At 43.2% G+C, this 21,371-nt stretch overlaps 1 protein-coding gene across 1 annotated transcript in view; it reads left to right on the top strand.

Annotated features, from left to right (window-relative positions):
• Positions 1–992: 992 nt before the first annotated feature.
• LOC117511146 (spermatid perinuclear RNA-binding protein-like) overlaps positions 993–21,371 on the top strand; it is a 196,080-nt gene continuing 175,701 nt past the window's right edge. The window contains exon 1 of the mRNA XM_034171126.1: positions 993–1,228. The gene's annotated coding sequence lies outside the window, so the exon portion shown is untranslated. The remainder of the gene's footprint in view (positions 1,229–21,371) is intronic.

The following is a 21,371-nucleotide window of genomic DNA, read 5'->3' as shown; positions in this document are numbered from 1 at the left end:
GTCCAAGTGAAAAGGACTCAAATTGGTGAGTTAGTGTTTTCAAACATCCCATATTGTATTTTTGTTCATTTGTTTTTTTTGACATCCTTGATCCTTTTATCCATTTTTTGACCCAAAGTTTGAGAACGTTTATTTTTCTGAAATGGGAGATCATACATTGGATGAACTCAATTCAATTATGAGCAGGATTTCCATCTAATAAATAAATGTAGCCCCAAGTCAAATAAAGTTCATCCGTGCAAGATAATTCAATTTAATTTAGTTGGGTCTACATATATTTATTAGATGGAAATCCTGCTCATAATTGAATTGAGTTCATCCAATGAGTCAGATGTTTGAGTGACACTCAAACAACTGACTCATTGGACTGGATTCCACCTCATAAATTTATGTAGTCCCAACTAATTTAAATTACATTACCTTGCATGGATGTGTTTTATTTGAGTTAGGGCAACATATGTTTATTAGATGGAAATCCTGCACATAACTGAATTGATTTCATCCAAAGAGCCATTTTTTTTTTAGTGTACATGCTTATCACAAGAGAAGGTAATGAGAAGAAAAACATGAAGGGAAACAAAATCTTGTCCAGCCATTTCATACTGCAATCTGCAACCTCGCCACTAGATGACACGAAATCCCACACAATGTAGCTTTAAATGTTTTACAAAAGTTTCATAGAAAGTTATCGTCATCATCATAAACAATTTCTTAGTGAATAATTCAGAAATAATTTGCACACCCTGTGCAAGCATTTTTTTTTATTTTACATTTTGGCCTCAAACATAAAAATAGCCAGTAAGAGAAAACATTGTTAATTCCAGAAACACGTTTCAGAACTCCATTCATTAAAAACAAACAACCTCTGAATAAAATGCCTAAGTAATGCTCCCTACCCACGTTTCAACACAACTTATTCACCGTGGGTGTCTTTCTCGTTTCGGTTTCTGTCGGCATATCTGTTTCCCTTTGGAGAGAACCGCTGATTCAACAGACGATCTTTGTTTTGCAGCCGCCGTGGTTTTGCGCATGCGCGCAGCTGCAGCCTCCGCTCCCGCTGAGCGCGCGCTGACAGCAGCCTGCTGCCGAACCGGCTTCGAATCCGCGCGTGAGCTGCTGTCCGGATACACAAGCTGACAACTTAATGTGTTTAAAAGACACACAAACAACAAAGTGGCTCCTCGCTGTTTGGACACCCTGGCTGCCCAGTGATCACATCCCAGTGAAGGTAAGTGTCCGCTTTTTGTGACAGTTTTCGTTTGAACGACAGGCTGCTGCTGTCCCACACGGCACGAGCCTTCCGGTGCGCGCGTCAGCTTCAGGAGCGCGTGTCAGCTTTAAGAGCCTGTATGTTAGTGTCAGCTTGAGGAGGTTGTTTCAGTTTCAGGTGCCTGTATGTTCGTGTGAGCTTCAGGAGCTTGTTTCAGCTTCAGGAGGCTGTATGTTAGTGTCAGCTTCAGGAGCTTGTTTTAGCTTCAGGAGGCTGTATGATAGTGTCAGCTTCAGGAGCTTGTTTCAGCTTCAGGAGCCTGTATGTTAGTGTGAGCTTCAGGAGCCTGTTTCAGCTTCAGGAGCCTGTATGTTAGTGTGAGCTTCAGGAGCCTGTTTCAGCTTCAGGAGCCTGTATGTTAGTGTGAGCTTCAGGAGCTTGTTTCAGCTTCAGGAGCCTGTATGTTAGTGTCAGCTTTAGGAGCCTGTTTCAGCTTCAGGAGGCTGTATGTTAGTGTCAGCTTCAGGAGCTTGTTTCAGCTTCAGGAAGCTGTATGTTAGTGTCAGCTTCAAGAGTCTGTATGTTAGTGTGAGCTTCAGGAGCCTGTTTCAGCTTCAGGAGGCTGTATGTTAGTGTCAGCTTCAGGAGCTTGTTTCAGCTTCAGGAGGCTGTATGTTAGTGTCAGCTTCAGGAGCTTGTTTCAGCTTCAGGAGCCTGTATGTTAGTGTCATCTTTGGGAGCCTGTTTCAGCTTTAGAAGCCTGTATGTTAGTGTCAGCTGCAGGAGCTTGTTTCAGCTTCAGAAGCCTGTATGTTAGTGTCAGCTGCAGGAGCCTGTTTCAGCTTCAAGAGTCTGTATGTTGGTGTGAGCGTCAGGAGCCTGTTTCAGCTTCAGGAGCCTGTATGTTAGTGTCAGCTTCAGGAGCTTGTTTCAGCTTCAGGAGCCTGTGTGTTAGTATCAGCTTCAGGAGCCTGTGTGTTAGTATCAGCTTCAGGAGCCTGTGTGTTAGTGTCAGCTTCAGGAGCCTGTATGTTAGTGTCAGCTTCAGGAGCCTGTTTCAGCTTCAAGAGCCTGTATGTTAGTGTCAGCTTCAGGAGCCTGATTCAGCTTCAAGAGCCTGTATGTTAGTGTCAGACTCAGGAGCCTGTATGTTAGTGTCAGCTTCAGGAGCTTGTTTCAGCTTCAGGAGCTGATAGGTTAGTGTCAGCGTCAGGGGCCTGTTTCAGCTTCAGGAGTATGTGTGTTAGTGTCAGCTTGAAGAGGCTGTATGTTATTGTCAGCTTCAGGAGCCCGTTTCAGCTTCAGGAGCCTGTATGTTAGTGTCAGCCTCAGGAGATCGTTTCAGCTTCAGGAGCCCGTGTGTTAGTGTCAGCTTCAGGAGCCCGTGTGTTAGTGTCAGCTTGAAGAGGCTGTATGTTAGTGTCAGCTTCAGGAGCCTATGTGTTAGTGTCAGCTTCAGGAGCGTGTTTCAGCTTCAGGAGCCTGTATGTTAGTGTCAGCTTCAGGAGCCTGTTTCAGCTTCAGAAGCCTGTATGTTAGTGTCAGCTGCAGGAGCTTGTTTCAGCTTCGAGAGTCTGTATGTTAGTGTGAGCGTCAGGAGCCTGTTTCAGCTTCAGGAGCCTGTTTCAGCTTCAGGAGCCTGTATGTTAGTGTTAGCTTCAGGAGCTTGTTTCAGCCTCAAGAGTCTGTATGTTAGTGTGAGCTTCAGGAGCCTGTTCCAGCTTCAGAAGCCTGTTTCAGCTTCAGGAGCCTGTATGTTAGTGTCAGCTTCAGGAGCCTGTTTCAGCTTCAGGAGCCTGTATGTTAGTGTCAGCTTCAGGAGCCTGTTTCAGCTTGAGGAGCCTGTATCTTAGTGTCAGCTTCAGGAGCTTGTTTCAGCTTCAGGAGCCTGTGTGTTAGTATCAGCTTCAGGAGCCCGTGTGTTAGTGTCAGCCTCAGGAGCCTGTATGTTAGTGTCAGCTTCATGAGCTTATTTCAGCTTCAGGAGCTGATAGGTTGGTGTCAGCGGCAGGGGCCTGTTTCAGCTTCAGGAGCCTGTGTGTTCGTGTCAGCTTCAGGAGTATGTGTGTTAGTGTCAGCTTGAAGAGGCTGTATGTTAGTGTCAGCTTCAGGAGCCCGTTTCAGCTTCAGGACCCTGTATGTTAGTGTCAGCCTCAGGAGATCGTTTCAGCTTCAGGAGCCGATATGTTAGTGTCAGCTTCAGGAGCCCGTGTGTTAGTGTCAGCTTCAGGAGCCCATGTGTTAGTGTCAACTTGAAGAGGCTGTATGTTAGTGTCAGCTTCAGGAGCCTGTATGTTAGTGTCAGCTTCAGGAGCTTGTTTCAGCTTCAGGAGCCTGTGTGTTAGTGTCAGCATCAGGAGCCTGTTTGTTAGCGTCAGCTTCAGGAGCCTGTGTGTTAGTGTCAGCTTCAGGAGCCTGTGTGTTAGTGTCAGCTTCAGGAGCCTGTATGTTAGTGTCAGCTTCAGGAGCCTGTATGTTAGTGTCAGCTTCAAGAGCTTGTTTCAGCTTCAAGAGCCTGCTTCAGCTTCAGGAGCCTGTATGTTAGTGTCAGCTTCAGGAGCCTGTATGTTAGTGTCAGCTTCAGGAGCTTGTTTCAGCTTCAGGAGCCTGTATGTTAGTGTCAGCTTCAGGAGCCTGTTTCAGCTTCAGGAGCCTGTATGTTAGTGTCAGCTTCAGGAGCCTGTTTCAGCTTTAGAAGCCTGTATGTTAGTGTCAGCTGCAGGAGCTTGTTTCAGCTTCAGAAGCCTGTATGTTAGTGTCAGCTGCAGGAGCCTGTTTCAGCTTCAAGAGTCTGTATGTTAGTGTGAGCGTCAGGAGCCTGTTTCAGCTTCAGGAGCCTGTATGTTAGTGTCAGCTTCAGGAGCTTGTTTCAGCTTCAAGAGCTTGTATGTTAGTGTGAGCTTCAGGAGCCTGTTTCAGCTTCAGGAGCCTGTATGTTAGTGTCAGCTTCAGGAGCTTGTTTCAGCTTCAGAGGCCTGTGTGTTAGTATCAGCTTCAGAGGCCTGTGTGTTAGTGTCAGCTTCAGGAGCCTGTATGTTAGTGTCAGCTTCAGGAGCTTGTTTCAGCTTCAGGAGCCTGTATGTTAGTGTCAGCTTCAGGAGCCTGATTCAGCTTCAAGAGCCTGTATGTTAGTGTCAGACTCAGGAGCCTGTATGTTAGTGTCATCTTCAGGAGCTTGTTTCAGCTTCAGGAGCTGATAGGTTAGTGTCAGCTTCAGGAGCCTGTATGTTAGTGTCAGCTTCAGGAGCCTATGTGGTAGTGTCAGCTTCAGGAGCTTGTTTCAGCTTCAGGAGCCTGTATGTTAGTGTTAGCTTCAGGAGCTTGTTTCAGCTTCAAGAGTCTGTATGTTAGTGTGAGCTTCAGGAGCCTGTTCCAGCTTCAGAAGCCTGTTTCAGCTTCAGGAGCCTGTATGTTAGTGTTAGCTTCAGGAGCCCGTGTGTTAGTGTCAGCTTCAGGAGCCCGTGTGTTAGTGTCAGCTTGAAGAGGCTGTATGTTAGTGTCAGCTTGAAGAGGCTGTATGTTAGCGTCAGCTTCAGGAGCCTGTATGTTAGTGTCAGCTTCAGGAGCCTATGTGGTAGTGTCAGCTTCAGGAGCTTGTTTCAGCTTCAGGAGCCTGTATGTTAGTGTTAGCTTCAGGAGCTTGTTTCAGCTTCAAGAGTCTGTATGTTAGTGTGAGCTTCAGGAGCCTGTTCCAGCTTCAGAAGCCTGTTTCAGCTTCAGGAGCCTGTATGTTAGTGTCAGCTTCAGGAGTCTCCCTCAGCTTCAGGAGGCTGTGTGTTAGTTTCAACTTGAGGAGTCTGTATGTTAGTGTCAGCTTCAGGAGCCCGTGTGTTAGTGTCAGCTTGAAGAGGCTGTATGTTAGTGTCAGCTTCAGGAGCCCGTGTGTTAGTGTCAGCTTGAAGAGGCTGTATGTTAGTGTCAGCTTCAGGAGCCTGTTTGTTAGTGTCAGCTTCAGGAGCTTGTTTCAGCTTCAGGAGCCTGTATGTTAGTGTCAGCTTCAGGAGCCTGTATGTTAGTGTCAGCTTCAGGAGCCTGCATGTTAGTGTCAGCTTCAGGAGCCTGCATGTCAATGTCAGCTTCAGGGGTGTGTCTCAGCTTCAGGAGCCTGTGTGTTAGTTTCAGCTTCAGCGGCCTGTTGATTAGTGTCAGCTTCAGGGGCCTGTTTCAGCTTCAGGAGTCTGTATGTTAGTGTCAGCTTCAGGAGTCTGCCTCATCTTCAGGAGCCTTTATGTTACAATCAGCTTCAGGGGTCTGCCTCAGCTTCAGTAACCTGTATGTCAGTGTCAGCTTCAAGAGTCTCCCTGAGCTTCAGGAGCCTGTGTGTTATTTTCAGCTTGAGGAGTCTGTATGTTAGTGCCAGCTTCAGGAGACTGTTTCAGCTTCAGGAGTCTGTATGTTAGTGTCAGCTTCAGTGGTCTGCCTCAGCTTCAGGAGTCTGTATGTTAGTGTCAGCTTCAGTGGTCTGCCTCAGCTTCAGGAGTCTGTATGTTATTGTCAGCTTCAGGAATCTGCCTCAGCTTCAGGAGTCTGTATGTTAGTGTCAGCTTCAGGAGTCTGCCTCAGCTTCAGGAGTCTGTATGTTAGTGTCAGCTTCAGGAGTCTGCCTCAGCTTCAGGAGTTTGCCTCAGCTTCAGGAGCCTGTATGTTACAGTCAGCTTCAGGAGTCTGCCTCAGCTTCACAAGCCTGTGTATTAGTGTCAGTTTCAGGAGTCTGTATGAGCATATTTGTTCATGTCAGCTTAAGGAGACTGTCTCAGCTTCAAGAGTCTGCTTCAGGAGCCTGTATGTTAGCGTTAGCTTCAGGAGTCTGCCTCAGCTTCAGGAGTCTATATGTTAGTGTCGGCTTCAGGAGTCTGCCTCAGCTTCAAGAGCCTGTATGTTAGTGTGAGCTTCAGGAGCTTGTTTCAGCTTCAGGAGCCTGTATGTTGGTTTCAGCTTCAGGAGCCTGTTTCAGCTTCAGAGCCTGTATGTTAGTGTCAGCTTCAGGAGCTTGTTTCAGCTTCAGGAGCCTGTATGTTAGTGTCAGCTTCAGGAGCTTGTTTCACCTTCAGGAGGCTGTATGTTAATGTCAGCTTCAGGAGCCTGTATGTTAGTGTGAGCTTCAGGAGCTTGTTTCAGCTTCAGGAGCCTGTATGTTGGTTTCAGCTTCAGGAGCCTGTATGTTAGTGTGAGCTTCAGGAGCCTGTATGTTAGTGTCAGCTTCAGGAGCCTGTATGTTAGTGTCAGCTTCAGGAGCCTGTATGTTAGTGTCAGCTACTGGAGCCTGTTTCAACTTCAGGAGCCTGTATGTTAGTGTCAGCTTCATGAGCCTGTATGTTAGTGTCAGCTTCAGGAGCTTGTTTCAGCTTCAGGAGCCTGTATGTTAGTGTCAGCTTCAGGAGCTTGTTTCAGCTTCAGGAGCCTGTATGTTAGTGTCAGTTTCAGGAGCTTGTTTCAGCTTCAGGAGCCTGTATGTTAGTGTCAGCTTCAGGAGCTTGTTTCAGCTTCAGGAGCCTGTGTGTTAGTGTCAGCTTCAGGAGCCTGTATGTTAGTGTCAGCTTCAGGAGCCTGTATGTTAGTGTCAGCTTCAGGAGCTTGTTTCAGCTTCAGGAGCCTGTGTGTTAGTGTCAGCTTCAGGAGCCTGTATGTTAGTGTCAGCTACTGGAGCCTGTATGTTAGTGTCAGCTTCAGGAGCCTGTATGTTAGTGTCAGCTTCAGGAGCCTGTATGTTAGTGTCAGCTACTGGAGCCTGTTTCATCTTCAGGAGCCTGTATGTTAGTGTCAGCTTCATGAGCCTGTATGTTAGTGTCAGCTTCAGGAGCTTGTTTCAGCTTCAGGAGCCTGTATGTTAGTGTGAGCTTCAGGAGCCTGTTTCAGCTTCAGAAGCCTGTTTCAGCTTCAGGAGCCTGTATGTTAGTGTCAGCTTCAAATCAAATCAAATCAATTTTATTTATATAGCGCCAAATCACAACAAACAGTTGCCCCAAGGCGCTTTATATTGTAAGGCAAGGCCATACAATAATTACGGAAAAACCCCAACGGTCAAAACGACCCCCTGTGAGCAAGCACTTGGCAACAGTGGGAAGGAAAAACTCCCTTTTAACAGGAAGAAACCTCCAGCAGAACCAGGCTGAGGGAGGGGCAGTCCTCTGCTGGGACTGGTTGGGGCTGAGGGAGAGAACCAGGAAAAAGACATGCTGTGGAGGGGAGCAGAGATCAATCACTAATGATTAAATGCAGAGTGGTGCATACAGAGCAAAAAGAGAAAGAAACACTCAGTGCATCATGGGAACCCCCCAGCAGTCTAAGTCTATAGCAGCATAACTAAGGGATGGTTCAAGGTCCGGTGCGGCGGCACAGGAAAAACACCTCCGTGTTGATAACCATTTGTAAAATCCAGGCGGCTTTTGATTGCTTTCAGTGGAGTGAGTATATGAGAAATTGTTTAACAGCTGGACATGTTCCAACTTGTCCTTAAGGCTTCCAACAGAGGTGTTTTTCCTGTGGCGGAGTGTCGCAGCGGCTGTGAACCGACGCTGCAATCCGTCCGCACATCTTTCATTAAAAAAATCTCCTTTAACAGTGGAATATCCGGATAAAATGCTGAAACCGACTTCTTCTGAAACTTCTCTGTTCTCTCACGACGTCCTGGATCAATAGAGCCTGAAATGTGGAGGTTTTCAGCTTGAAACAGGCTGACGACGGCGCCTGAGAGCGCTGCGCGACGTCTCGCACCGTGGGAAGTCCTTAAAGCGACAGTATCACCTCAGAATCTCTCATCAGCCGTTAAAATTTTCACTGAAAACCAGCTTAATTTTTCGAACCGTGTCCACTTCGATGTGTCTCACAGGTTTAGAAAAAATTTTGATCAAACAAAGCGCCAGTCTCTCAGCAACTTCTCAGACAAAGGAATTCCGACGAGGGGCTGGACGACTCCTCCCACAAGGAGTGCTCACAGGCGAATGACGTCACCGACAGGCGTGGAAAAAGTCACGCATGCGCACGAGGGTTCAAGCATGTCTGACGTAAAAACATATGAATGAAATCCATATAGTTTTTGAAAAAAATAAAAAGGACCTATACTTTATTGACAGACCTCGTATAAGCTTTAGTAAAAAGGAAAGTTTTAAGCCTAATCTTAAAAGTAGAGAGGGTGTCTGTCTCCCTGATCTGAATTGGGAGCTGGTTCCACAGGAGATGAGCCTGAAAGCTGAAGGCTCTGCCTCCCATTCTACTCTTACAAACCCTAGGAAGTACAAGTAAGCCTGCAGTCTGAGAGTGAAGCGCTGTATTGGGGTGATATGGTACTATGAGGTCCCTAAGATAAGATGGGACCTGATTATTCAAAACCTTATAAGTAAGAAGAAGAATTTTAAATTCTATTCTAGAATTAACAGGAAGCCAATGAAGAGAGGCCAATATGGGTGAGATATGCTCTCTCCTTCTAGTCCCTGTTAGCACTCTAACTGCAGCATTTTGAATTAACTGAAGGCTTTTCAGGGAACTTTTAGGACAACCTGATAATAATGAATTACAATAGTCCAGCCTAGAGGAAATAAATGCATGAATTAGTTTTTCAGCATCACTCTGAGACAAGACCTTTCTAATTTTAGAGATATTGCGTAAATGCAAAAAAGCAGTCCTACATATTTGTTTAATATGCGCAGTGAATGACATATCCTGATCAAAAATGACTCCAAGATTTCTCACAGTATTACTAGAGGTCAGGGTAATGCCATCCAGAGTAAGGATCTGGTTAGACACCATGTTTCTAAGATTTGTGGGGCCAAGTACAATAACTTCAGTTTTATCTGAGTTTAAAAGCAGTAAATTAGAGGTCCTCCATGTCTTTATGTCTGTAAGACAATCCTGCAGTTTAGCTAATTGGTGTGTGTCCTCTGGCTTCATGGATATTTAAAGCTGGGTATCATCTGTGTAACAATGAAAATTTAAGCAATGCCGTCTAATAATACTGCCTAAGGGAAACATGTATAAAGTGAATAAAATTGTTCCTAGCACAGAACCTTGTGGAACTCCATAATTAACCTTAGTCTATGAAGAAGATTCCCCATTTACATGAACAAATTGTAATCTATTAGATAAATATGATTCAAACCACCGCAGCGCAATGCCTTTAATACCTGTGGCATGCTCTAATCTCTGTAATAAAATTTTATGGTCAACAGTATCAAAAGCAGCACTGAGGTCTAACAGAACAAGCACAGAGATGAGTCCACTGTCTGAGGCCATAAGATCATTTGTAACCTTCACTAATGCTGTTTCTGTACTATGATGAATTCTAAAACCTGACTGAAACTCTTCAAATAGACCATTCCTCTGCAGATGATCAGTTAGCTGTTTTACAACTACCCTTTCAAGAATTTTTGAGAGAAAAGGAAGGTTGGAGATTGGCCTATAATTAGCTAAGATAGCTGGGTCAAGTGATGGCTTTTTAAGTATTGGTTTAATTACTGCCACCTTAAAAGCCTGTGGTACATAGCCAACTAATAAAGACAGATTGATCATATTTAAGATCGAAGCATTAATTAATGGTAGGGCTTCCTTGAGCAGCCTGGTAGGAATGGGGTGTAACAGACATGTTGATGGTTTGGAGGAAGTAACTAATGAAAATAACTCAGACAGAACAATCGGAGAGAAAGAGTCTAACCAAATACCGGCATCACTGAAAGCAGCCAAAGAGAACGATATGTCTTTGGGATGGTTATGAGTAATTTATTCTCTAATAGTTAAAATTTTATTAGCAAAGAAAGTCATGAAGTCATTACTAGTTAAAGTTAAAGGAATACTCGGCTCAATAGAGCTCTGACTCTTTGTCAGCCTGGCTACAGTGCTGAAAAGAAACCTGGGGTTGTTCTTATTTTCTTCAATTAGTGATGAGTAGTAAGATGTCCTAGCTTTACGGAGGGCTTTTTTATAGAGCAACAGACTCTTTTTCCAGGCTAAGTGAAGATCTTCTAAATTAGTGAGACGCCATTTCCTCTCCAGCTTACGGGTTATCTGCTTTAAGGTGCGAGTTTGTGAGTTATACCACGGAGTCAGACACTTCTGATTTAAAGCTCTCTTTTTCAGAGGAGCTGCATCATCCAAAGTTGTCTTCAATGAGGATGTAAAACTATTGACGAGATACTCTGTCTCACTTACAGAGTTTAGGTAGCTACTCTGCACTGTGTTGGTATATGGCATTAGAGAACATAAAGAAGGAATCATATCCTTAAACCTAGTTACAGCGCTTTTTGAAAGACTTCTAGTGTAATGAAACAAAGCTTCAGGAGCCTGTTTCAGCTTCAGGAGCCTGTATGTTAGTGTCAGCTTCAGGAGCTTGTTTCAGCTTCAGGAGCCTGTATGTTAGTGTCAGCTTCAGGAGCCTGTATGTTAGTGTCAGCTTCAGGAGCCTGTATGTTAGTGTCAGCTTCAGGAGCCTGTATGTTAGTGTCAGCTTCAGGAGCCTGTTTCAGCTTCAAGAGCCTGTATGTTAGTGTCAGCTTCAGGAGCCTGTTTCAGCTTCAAGAGCCTGTATGTTAGTGTCAGCCTCAGGAGCTTGTATGTTATTGTCAGCTTCAGGAGCTTGTTTCAGCTTCAGGAGCTGATAGGTTAGTGTCAGTGTCAGGGGCCTGTTTCAGCTTCAGGAGTATGTGTGTTAGTGTCAGCTTCAGGAGCCTGTATGTTAGTGTCAGCCTCAGGAGCTCGTTTCAGCTTCAGGAGCCGATAGGTTAGTGTCAGCTTCAGGAGCCCGTGTGTTAGTGTCAGCTTCAGGAGCCCGTGTGTTAGTGTCAGCTTCAGGAGCTTGTTTCAACGTCAAGAGCCTGTATGTTAGTGTCAGCTTCAGGAGCTTGTTTCAGCTTCAGGAGCCTGTATGTCAATGTCAGCTTCAGGAGCCTGTATGTCAATGTCAGCTTCAGGAGCCTGTGTGTTAGTTTCAGCTTTAGGGGCCTGTTTCAGCTTAAGGAGTCTGTATGTTAGTGTCAGCTTCAGGAGTCTGCCTCATCTTCAGGAGCCTGTGTGTCAGTGTCAGCTTCAAGAGTCTCCCTCAGCTTCAGGAGCCTGTGTGTTAGTTTCAGCTTGAGGAGTTTGTATGTTAGTGCCAGCTTCAGGAGACAATGTGTTAGTGCCAGCTTCAGGAGCTTGTTTCAGCTTCAGGAATCTGTATGTTAGTGTCAGCTTCAGGGGTCTCCCTCAGCGTCAGGAGTCTGTAGTTTAATGTCAGCTTCAGGAGCCTGTTTCAGCTTCAGGAAGCTGTATGTTCGTGTCACCTCAGGAGCTTGTTTCAGCTTCAGGAGCGTGTCGGTTAGTGTCACTAACACATGCCACTTTCAGGCATGTGTGGATCAGTTTTTGGAGTCTGTCTGAGCTTCAGGTACACTTGTGTCAGCTACAGTATCATGTATTTCCACATCAGATATATGCCTCAGTTTTAGATAGTATGTGTCAGCTTCATGTTGGCACATTAGCTTCACAAGCATGTTTCTGCTATGATAGTACATGTCAGCTTTTAGAAGAGCATGTGCCAGCTTCAGGAGAGCATGTGCCAGCTTCAGGAGTACATTGTCAACCTGAGGAGCCCACCTCTGCTAATGGTATTATGCTTCAGCTACGTATGATGTGTAAATGTCAGCTTCATGACCATGTGTGTCATCATCAGGGGTCTGCCCCAGCTTCAAAAGTGTGTCTGTGCTTTGGCAGTATGTGTCAGCTTCACAAGCATGTTTCTGCTTTGGTAGTATGTCACTTTCATGAGAGCATGCGTCGGGTTCAGGAGAGCATGCATCAGTCAGGTTCAGAACATGTGTCAGTTTCAGGAGAGCATGCATCAGTCAGGTTCAGAACATGTCAGTTTCAGGAGAGCATGTGTCAGTGTCAGGTTCAGGAGAACACGGGTCAGGTTCAGGAGAACACGGGTCAGGTTCAGGAGAACACGGGTCAGGTTCAGGAGCGCTTCTCAGCTTTGAGAGTGTGAGTGTCAGTGGCAGCTCTGCTAACGATAGTGTGTCTCAGCTTCAGCTGCGTATGATGCGTTCGTGTCAGCTTCAGGTGCATATCTCAGCCCTGGTCATGTGTCACATATTGCAGTTGTGATGTCACCCTGTGTGATTATGTAAGCACAAAATGCTGAGATATAAAGAACAGAATAAATTATCTTCACGTCTTCTGTGTGCCCACCTGCTGGGGTCTGCTTCCACACATCCCATTTAGACCATGTGTTTAATGTATGTTCAGTCAAGACTGATAAATGTCTCCGTGGAGTTTCTTGACATTAATGGGTGAAGGATGTGTGTATGCACAACACGGCTGCTCATCAATAGATCAATAGTAGGAATCAAGGTTTGTTTTTTTGCTCCAGATTCTGATCATGGTAATTTAATATTGTGTATCCGCCCAATATACTGTGTGTGTGTGTGTTCAGGAACTGAACTGTATCTGCAAGCCAAGCTGTTTCTTAATGGGTTTAAATAAAAATAAGTAAATAAATAAATTAAATGTATTTATTTATTTATTTCTAATAATCAGTTCCACTTATTGCAGCATTTTATTCGTATTTGCTTCAAATCAACAGTGATATGATGACTGTAATGTTTTAATTAATTGTTTCTTTGAGACTGAGTCAGAACATCTCTACTATTTTCATGTAAAGACAGAAGTGTTTATGGACATATGGTGTAAAGTTCTGTTGGATGTTTGCACAGAAAAGTTCGTACTACTTATAAACATTTAAAGGTGGCTGACGTTGGCTGTCAAAATAATGTGTTGATTTAGATTAATTAACTACAGCACCAATAATGCTCAATTTGAAATGTGGGAAATTTCTCTCAGTATGCGTCATTAGTATGATATAGTTTCCTCTGCTTGTTTGGGATGGAAGTAATCTCATGTAAGATTAGGTCTACATTCTGCCCTCTGCTGATTGAAAGTGGCACTACATATTTTTCCAGCTTGTCTGTAAGCAGTTGCATTTGAACTGTATTAATTCAGTGGGCAGCACAGTGGCTTAGTGATTAGCACTGTTGCCTCACAGCGAGAAGGTCCTGGGGACTGCATATTTGCAGGTTCTTACCATGTTTGCGTGGGTTCCCTCCAGGTGCTCTGCCTTCCTCCCACATCCAAAGACGTGCATGTTAGGTGTATGGCTGCAACAAACGATTATTTGGATCATCGATGAATCTGATGGGGTTTCGACACGATTAATCGGATTAGCGGGGAATTTTTTAAAAATGTGCCAGGGAAACAATTTTACTCTCCTTCCATCACTTTATTTAACAACAGAACATTATTTGAAAACTTAAAATACTTGAACATTAACAAATCGTCAAATGTCCCTTGGCTGTTGAAATATAAAATAATAAAGAATAAAACAGTTTATAATAAAGAACAAAAATAACTAGGACTGCAAGCAGTCATATACGGGCCCTCGTTCCGCGCAACCGCCTTACCCAGGCCAGTGGGTGCCCTTGTGACCACATGTGAGCATGTGCATGCAGGGGCAACCACTCATCACAGTTAAAATTTTAAACAAATCACACAATGCATCAAAGAGTTATGACATGTTGATTGTTCATCCACTAGGGGGCGCTCAGTGTACAAACAGGGGCTGGGTGTGTTCAGGGGCCAACCGTCATCATACATGTGAAGTTTCAAGTCAATCAGGCAAAGCATGAAGGAGTTGTCATGACTTGATGTTCCATGGCAAAGGGTCAAAATGGCGGCACCATAGCGGCCACACCGTTCAACATAGAGAAAAGCTTTCGATAACTTTTGGTCAGTATCATCTTCAGATGCTGTCAAAGAAATTTCAAGTGCATTGGCCAAAATCCCTAGGAGGAGTTCGTTCAAATACAACATGTGGAAATCATTTCAAAAAGAGAAGAAAATGCAAAATGGCCGACTTCCTGTTTGGAGTAGACTCATGGTGCAAGAGACGTTTTTGTACGTCTATGCAAGTCACACGTGTACCAATTTTCATCTCCCTACTCCAAAAAAACCCCTATGGGGAGGGGTTTTGGAAAGTTTCAAGGGGGCGCTATTGAGGCACTTTGCCCCGCCCATGGGCGATGCCCCTATGAATTGTAAGAGGTTGTCGTGCTTGACCTGTGTTTCATTTTCATAATGATATGACAAAATTAAAGCCGTCAAAAGGAAGAACGTAATTTCATGGCGAATGGGCAATATTCGGCACGCCGCCACACGGATGCCGTTACTCGTAACTTCACGGCGATCATCGTCTACGTTCACCAAGTTGTTCTGCATGTTTTAGAAGTGGAAGGAAGTTGATGGGGTTAAATATGTGACTTCAGTACCTGTTTAAGTATAATGTTCATATGGCGAAGGGTCAAAATGGCGGCACCATAGCGGCCACACCCTTTGACATACAGAAAAGCTTTCGATAACTTTTGGTCAGTATCGTGTCTGGGTGATCTGGAAGAAATTTGAAGTGCATTGGACAAAATCTCTAGGAGGAGTTCGTTCAAATACAACATGTGGAAATCACGCCAAAATGAGAAGAAAATTCAAAATGGCCGACTTCCTGTTTGGAGTAGACCCATGGTGCAAGAGACTTATTTGTACGTCTATGCAAGTCACACATGTGTACCAATTTTCATCTCCCTGCTCCAAAAAAACCCCTATGGGGAGGGGGTTTTGAAAGTTTCAAGGGGGCGCTATTGAGGCATTTTGCCCCGCCCATGGGCGACGCCCCTATGAATTGTAAGAGGTTGTCGTGCTCGACCTGTGTATCAATTTTCATGATGATGTGACAAAATTAAAACCGTCAAAAGGAAGAACGTAATTTCATGGCGAATGGGCAATATTCGGTACGCCGCCACACGGACACCGTTACTCGTAACTTCACGGCGTTTATTGCCTATGTTCACCAATTTGTTCTGCATGTTTTAAAAGTGGAATGAAGTTGATGGGGTTAAGTATGTGACATCAGGATCTCTTAAAGTAAAAATAGGACATTTCCCGCCACCACCGGGGGCACTATGGCGCAGGTGGGAACTTAAGATATGTAGACGTTCAGGGCGGAGCCCTCATCATGTCCAGCAAATTTGAAGGATCTATGATTAAGTATGTGGGCGTGACAGCCGTTCGAAGTGAAATGGCGTGCTCCGAAAAGCTCGCCAAAGTTTGACGATCCCTAGCAGCCACGCCTTTTGACTTAATTAGAATCTTTTGATAACTTTTGATCACCATTGTGTTGTGATGATTTTGACCAAATTTAAAGTCGATCGGATGAAATCCCTAGGACGAGTTCGTTCAAATGTAAGTAGTGGAAATGGCCAAAAATGGCAAAAATTTGCTCAAAATCGAAACTTAAAATCAAAATGGCCGACTTCCTGTCAATATTTCACCATGACAGTAAGAGACTTTTTCGTGCATCTTGGCATGGTAAATATGTGTGCGAGGCCCCCAAAATATTGAATTTCGGATCCGACCGGACGACTTTGGAAAGTTTGGTGAGTTTTTGAGCATGGGAAGAGGCCGAAATTTCGATTTCAAGAGTGACAATAATAATAATAATAATATTAATAAACAGTGCAATTACAATAGGGTCCTCGTAGGACGTTGCCTACTCGGGCCCTAATAATAATAATAATAATAATAATAAACAGCGCAATTACAATATGGTCCTCGTAGGACGTTGCCTACTCGGGCCCTAATTATTTCAAATGGCATTGCTTTATCAAAGTGCTGAGTTGCCATAAACAACATTGAAACATATGTTATAAAATATTTGGTGAAAAAAGAGGTATTTTTGTTGCTGCAAATGAGCAATTAGCATAACCAGTTAACCATAAAACCTAAATCAAAAACTGTAGCCTGACTCATTATATGTGCAACATTCTTTGTATAACTTGTAAACTGTGGCCATTTCACAATGACACATGTGACTCATGTCTCTTTCTCTAAAATTGTATTGTAGCATTAATAGTTATTACTATTATTATTGTTGCTATTATTATTAATATATAAATAAAAAAATATTCTAATTTGTAATACATTTGACTCTTTTACAACAACAAACACTGAGCTATTAATTATTATACAGAAAACAAATGCAAAAACATGCTGAAATGCCAGCAGCTTAAGGCTAATTTTAACATTGAAAAAGCCATAGACATGCTAACACTTTAGCATCGGCATTAGCATAAAATACATCTATCAACTGTTTCATAAGACCATAACAGGTCAGTTTAACATAAAAAGGTAAATATTCCTCACAGACATACAGTAGTGTTCAGAATAATAGTAGTGCTATGTGACTAAAAAGATTAATCCAGGTTTCGAGTATATTTCTTATTGTTACATGGGAAACAAGGTACCAGTAGATTCAGTAGATTCTCACAAATCCAACAAGACCAAGCATTCATGATATGCACACTCTTAAGGCTATGAAATTGGGCTATTAGTAAAAAAAAAAAAAAAAAAGTAGAAAAGGGGGTGTTCACAATAATAGTAGCATCTGCTGTTGATGCTACAAACTCAAAACTATTATGTTCAAACTGCTTTTTTAGCAATCCTGTGAATCACTAAACTAGTATTTAGTTGTCTAACCACAGTTTTTCATGATTTCTTCACATCTGCGAGGCATTAATTTTGTTGGTTTGGAACCAAGATTTTACTCTTTACTAGTGTGCTTGGGTTCATTGTCTTGTTGAAACACCCGTTTCAAGGGCATGTCCTCATCAGCATAAGGCAACATGACCTCTTCAAGTATTTTGACATATCCAAACTGATCCATGATACCTGGTATGCGATGTATAGGCCCAACACCATAGTAGGAGAAACATGCCCATATCATGATGTTTGCACCACCATGCTTCACTGACTTCACTGTGAACTGTGGCTTGAATTCAGAGTTTGGGGGTCATCTCACAAACTGTCTGCGGCCCTTGGACCCAAAAAGAACAATTTTACTCTCATCAGTCCACAAAATATTCCTCCATTTCTCTTTAGGCCAGTTGATGCGTTCTTTGGCAAATTGTAACCTCTTCTGCACATGTCTTTTATTTAACAGAGGGACTTTGCGGGGGATTCTTGCAAATAAATTAGCTTCACACAGGCGTCTTCTAACTGTCACAGCACTTACAGGTAACTCCAGACTGTCTTTGATCATCCTGGACCTGATCAATGGGTGAGTCTTTGCCATTCTGGTTACTCTTCTATCCATTTTGATGGTTGTTTTCCGTTTTCTTCCACGCGTCTGTTTTTTTTTTTTTGTCCATTTTAAAGCATTGGAGGACGTTGTAGATGAACAGCCTATAATTTTTTGCACCTGCGTATAAGTTTTCCCCTCTCCAGTCAACTTTTTAATCAAACTACGCTGTTCTTCTGAACAATGTCTTGAATGTCCCATTTTCGTCAGGCTTTCAAAGAGAAAGGCATGTTCAACAGGTGCTGGCTTCATCCTTACACAGGGGACACCTGATTCACACCTGTTTGTTCCACAGAATTGATGAACTCACTGACTGAATGCCACACTACTATTATTGTGAACACCCCCTTTTCTACCTTTTTTTTATGAATAGGCCAATTTCATAGCCTTAAGAGTGTGCATATCATGAATGCTTGGTCTTGTTGGATTTGTGAGAATCTACTGAATCTACTGGTACCTTGTTTCCCATGTAACAATAAGAAATATACTCAAAACCTGGATTAATCTTTTTAGTCACATAGCACTACTATTATTCTGAACACTACTGTATGTTCTTTAGGGTTTTAGTGGGGAAAAATTAAGATAAAGTGAAATAAAACAAATGAAACCAACGAAGCAGCAGCTCAAAGCACTCCTTCATTGGTTCAAGATTCAAAGCAAAGCTCAGTTGATTACAAGGTCTGTTAGAAAAGTAACGGACCTTTTTATTTTTTTCAAAAACTATATGGATTTGATTCATATGTTTTTATGTCAGCCAAGCTTGAACCTTCGTGCGCATGCGTGAGTTCTTCCACGCCTGTTGGTTGCTCCATTCGCCTGTGGGCAGGCTTTGAGTGAGCACTGGTCCACCCCTCTCATCGTTGTTTCATGAAAGGAAATGGCGGAATTTGGGATTTTTTTCCATCAGAATTTTTTCAGAAACTGTTAGAGACAGGCAGCTGGAAACCATTCGAAAAATTTATCTGGCTTTCTGTGAAAATTTTACGGGCTTCACAGAGAATAAGGAGTGTTACTACAGCTTTAAGGACGGCTCACAGTGGCGCACGGCGCGCCGCGCTCCGAGCCGCCATCGAGAGGCAGAAACCACCAGATCATTTCTAAATGGATGGCTGTGTGGAGCCGGGACCGTTGTTTGCAATTTCTCTGGTTATCACAAGAGGTGGACAACAGCCATTTTCCATCAGATTTTACTTTTAACAAGAGATTTTGTCATGGAAAGCCGCGCGGAGGCTTTGCGCGTCACGATTGATTCGCTGATGAAGTGAGACAAAGGCGCACCTCCGTTTCGGAGTGTCAGAGGACAATTTGGGACATGTCCAGCTCTCCACAATTTCTCTTATACTCACTCTACTGGTAATCACTGAAAGCCAAGATAGGCATGTCCCAACTTGTCCTCTGGCACTCCGAAACGGAGGTGTTCCTTTGTCTCGCTTCATCAGCGAATCATGATGCGCGAAGCCTCCGCACGGCGTTCCATGACAAAATCTCTTGTTAAAAGTGAAATCTGCCAGAAAATGGCTGATGTCCAGCTCTTGTGATAACCAGAGAAATTGCACACGACGGTCCCGGCACCACACAGCGATCCGTTTAGAAATGATGTGGTGGTTTCTGCCTCTCGATGGTGGCTCGGAGCGCTGCGCGCCGTGCGCCATTGTGGGCTGTCCTTAAAGCTGTAGTAACACTCCTTATTCTCTGTGAAGCCCGTAAAATTTTCACCTAAAGCCAGATAAATTTTTCGAATGGTTTCCAGCTGCCTGTCTCTAACAGTTTCTGAAAAAATTCTGATGGAAAAAAATCCCCAATCATTCCGCCATTTCCTCGCAATGAAACGACGACGAGAGGGGTGGACCAGTGCTCACTCAAAGCCTGCCCACAGGCGAATGACGCAACCGACAGGCGTGGAAAAACTCACATATGCGCACGAAGGTTCAAGCTTGGCTGACGTAAAAACATATGAATGAAATCCATATAGTTTTTGAAAAAATAAAAAGGTCCGTTACTTTTCTCACAGACCTCGTATATGGAAGAAACGAAACATTTGCGGTAAAACAAAGTTATTTAGCAACTAATCGATGACTAAATTAGTTGACAACTATTTTAATAATCAGTTTTAATCGATTAATTTGATTAGTTGTTTCAGCTCTAGTTAGGTGAATTGGTGACTTTAAATTGACTATAGTGAGAGTATGAATTCCTAGGATAGGCTCCAGCTCTCCCGTGACCCGTAATTGGAATAAGCCAGTTTAGAAAAATTAATAAATGAATGATTCTGGGCTTTAAAAATCAATTGTCATATTGCAATATCATGAGAATTGATTTCCACCACCCCTACCTAATTCTGTTAAAGAAGACAAAATTAGTTCTGACTCTGTACCTGGTTTTGCAGTAGATGATACTGTACTCAGGTGTAGCCCCAACTGTTCCCTGTGTAGTAGATAATGAAATGTTAGGAGAATCTGCGATGACACATTGGGTAAACCCTAACAGCAAAAACAAATATGGCTCCTCTTAGTGATGAATCATTTCTGGCAATAGTAGACTGAAAACATCCATTTTATGGTATAATACCACTTTATGTAACACCTGAATAGATCCTTGTCATTTGATTGGTGGTTTGTGTGTCATGTGTTATTGATCATTCATCTCATTTGCCATTGTGTTCCATTTAGCATGTAAATTTGGTTGCATATGATTGTACCATTACACTCTTCCACCACCACGTGCACTCACATTAGCGGGGACGGCACTTAGCAGCTTATTGACGCTGCTCATTATTTTGACAGAAAAGTAAAAAACAAATCCGGTACACCGTAAGCCATCTGGAGGCAATTGCAGTATTCGCTGGGATGTATCTAGCTAAAGCAGAAAGAACCACCCTCAGATGGAGAGCTTGACAAATTTCTGTCGTAAATTTATGCTGGACCGAGGAAAAGCAGAAGAAGCACACGAAGAAGTCAGTGCATGGCATCAATTATAGACTACATCATCAGGTTTGTTTTTGAAATATCTGTTTTTGTAAGTTGGCCGAGAACAATTTTGGATTGGGTTGGACTGCTATTTAAAATTCGTGTTGGAGTGTTTGGAACCTTTTGAAATCAAAGGACCAGTGACACACACCGAAATGTAAGCTCCTTTTCTCTTGTTTATAAATGAATAAGATATCAAATTTTTAGGTGTCATATAAAACAAATAATGATTTTTTTTTTTTTCATTTGTTCAATGGTAGGAATATTTCATTTCAAATACTCATACCATTGCACTCATAAACATTCATTATTTGTATACTGTAGCATTGTAATATCTAGGCAAAATGTAACCTACTGTAACCAGTTTGTAGGAAGATCCTTTGCAGTCTTGCCAAAAAAAACAAACAAAAAAAAAAGTTCTACTCAAAATAATATATCTGATTCTTAGCGAGATATAACTAAAAATATGACAATGTTATTACAGTGAACACAGATTCAGTGGTTTGTGCCATTTAATATAATCACAGACGAATAAAAGCAATAACAGCCGACCTTTTTCTACCCAAAATCTGGAAACTGACCTGAAAGTGAAATGTCAACATGAAGATAGCTGGTATTTACCTGTAAACTAGGGATGGGACCGATCCAATCCTGGATCGGTATCGGGTTCCGATAACGACGTAATTCACCTATCCGAAAAAAAAAAAACCATTCCAACCCGCGACATTTTCCGATACCGGAGAAGAGCCACTGTGAATCCTCTCAACTGTTTACTGCCGAGCGGGAGGAGGGGAGATGGAGGTTTCTGAAGCTGGGCTGTTTGTGGGAGCTCTCTGCTGCAGTGTTCTAGCTACGGGTAGTGGCAAATTTCTGCCTGGCTCGTGGATTGTAATTGTCTGTTTGTTGAGCACAGATTTTCCGAAAAATTAACTGAATTGCTGAAAATGTGTGCTAAAAAATTAGCTGCTTCACTGTCCCGAGGCTGTCAAACACTATGAAAAGCCAGCTCAGTGTGCAGCCGAGGAGGAGCTGAACAGAGATTCTGTCT

The sequence above is a fragment of the Thalassophryne amazonica genome, chromosome 5 (assembly GCF_902500255.1).
Source record: "Thalassophryne amazonica chromosome 5, fThaAma1.1, whole genome shotgun sequence".
Lineage (NCBI taxonomy): Eukaryota > Metazoa > Chordata > Actinopteri > Batrachoidiformes > Batrachoididae > Thalassophryne > Thalassophryne amazonica.
This window is presented reverse-complemented; position numbering and strand designations above follow the sequence as displayed.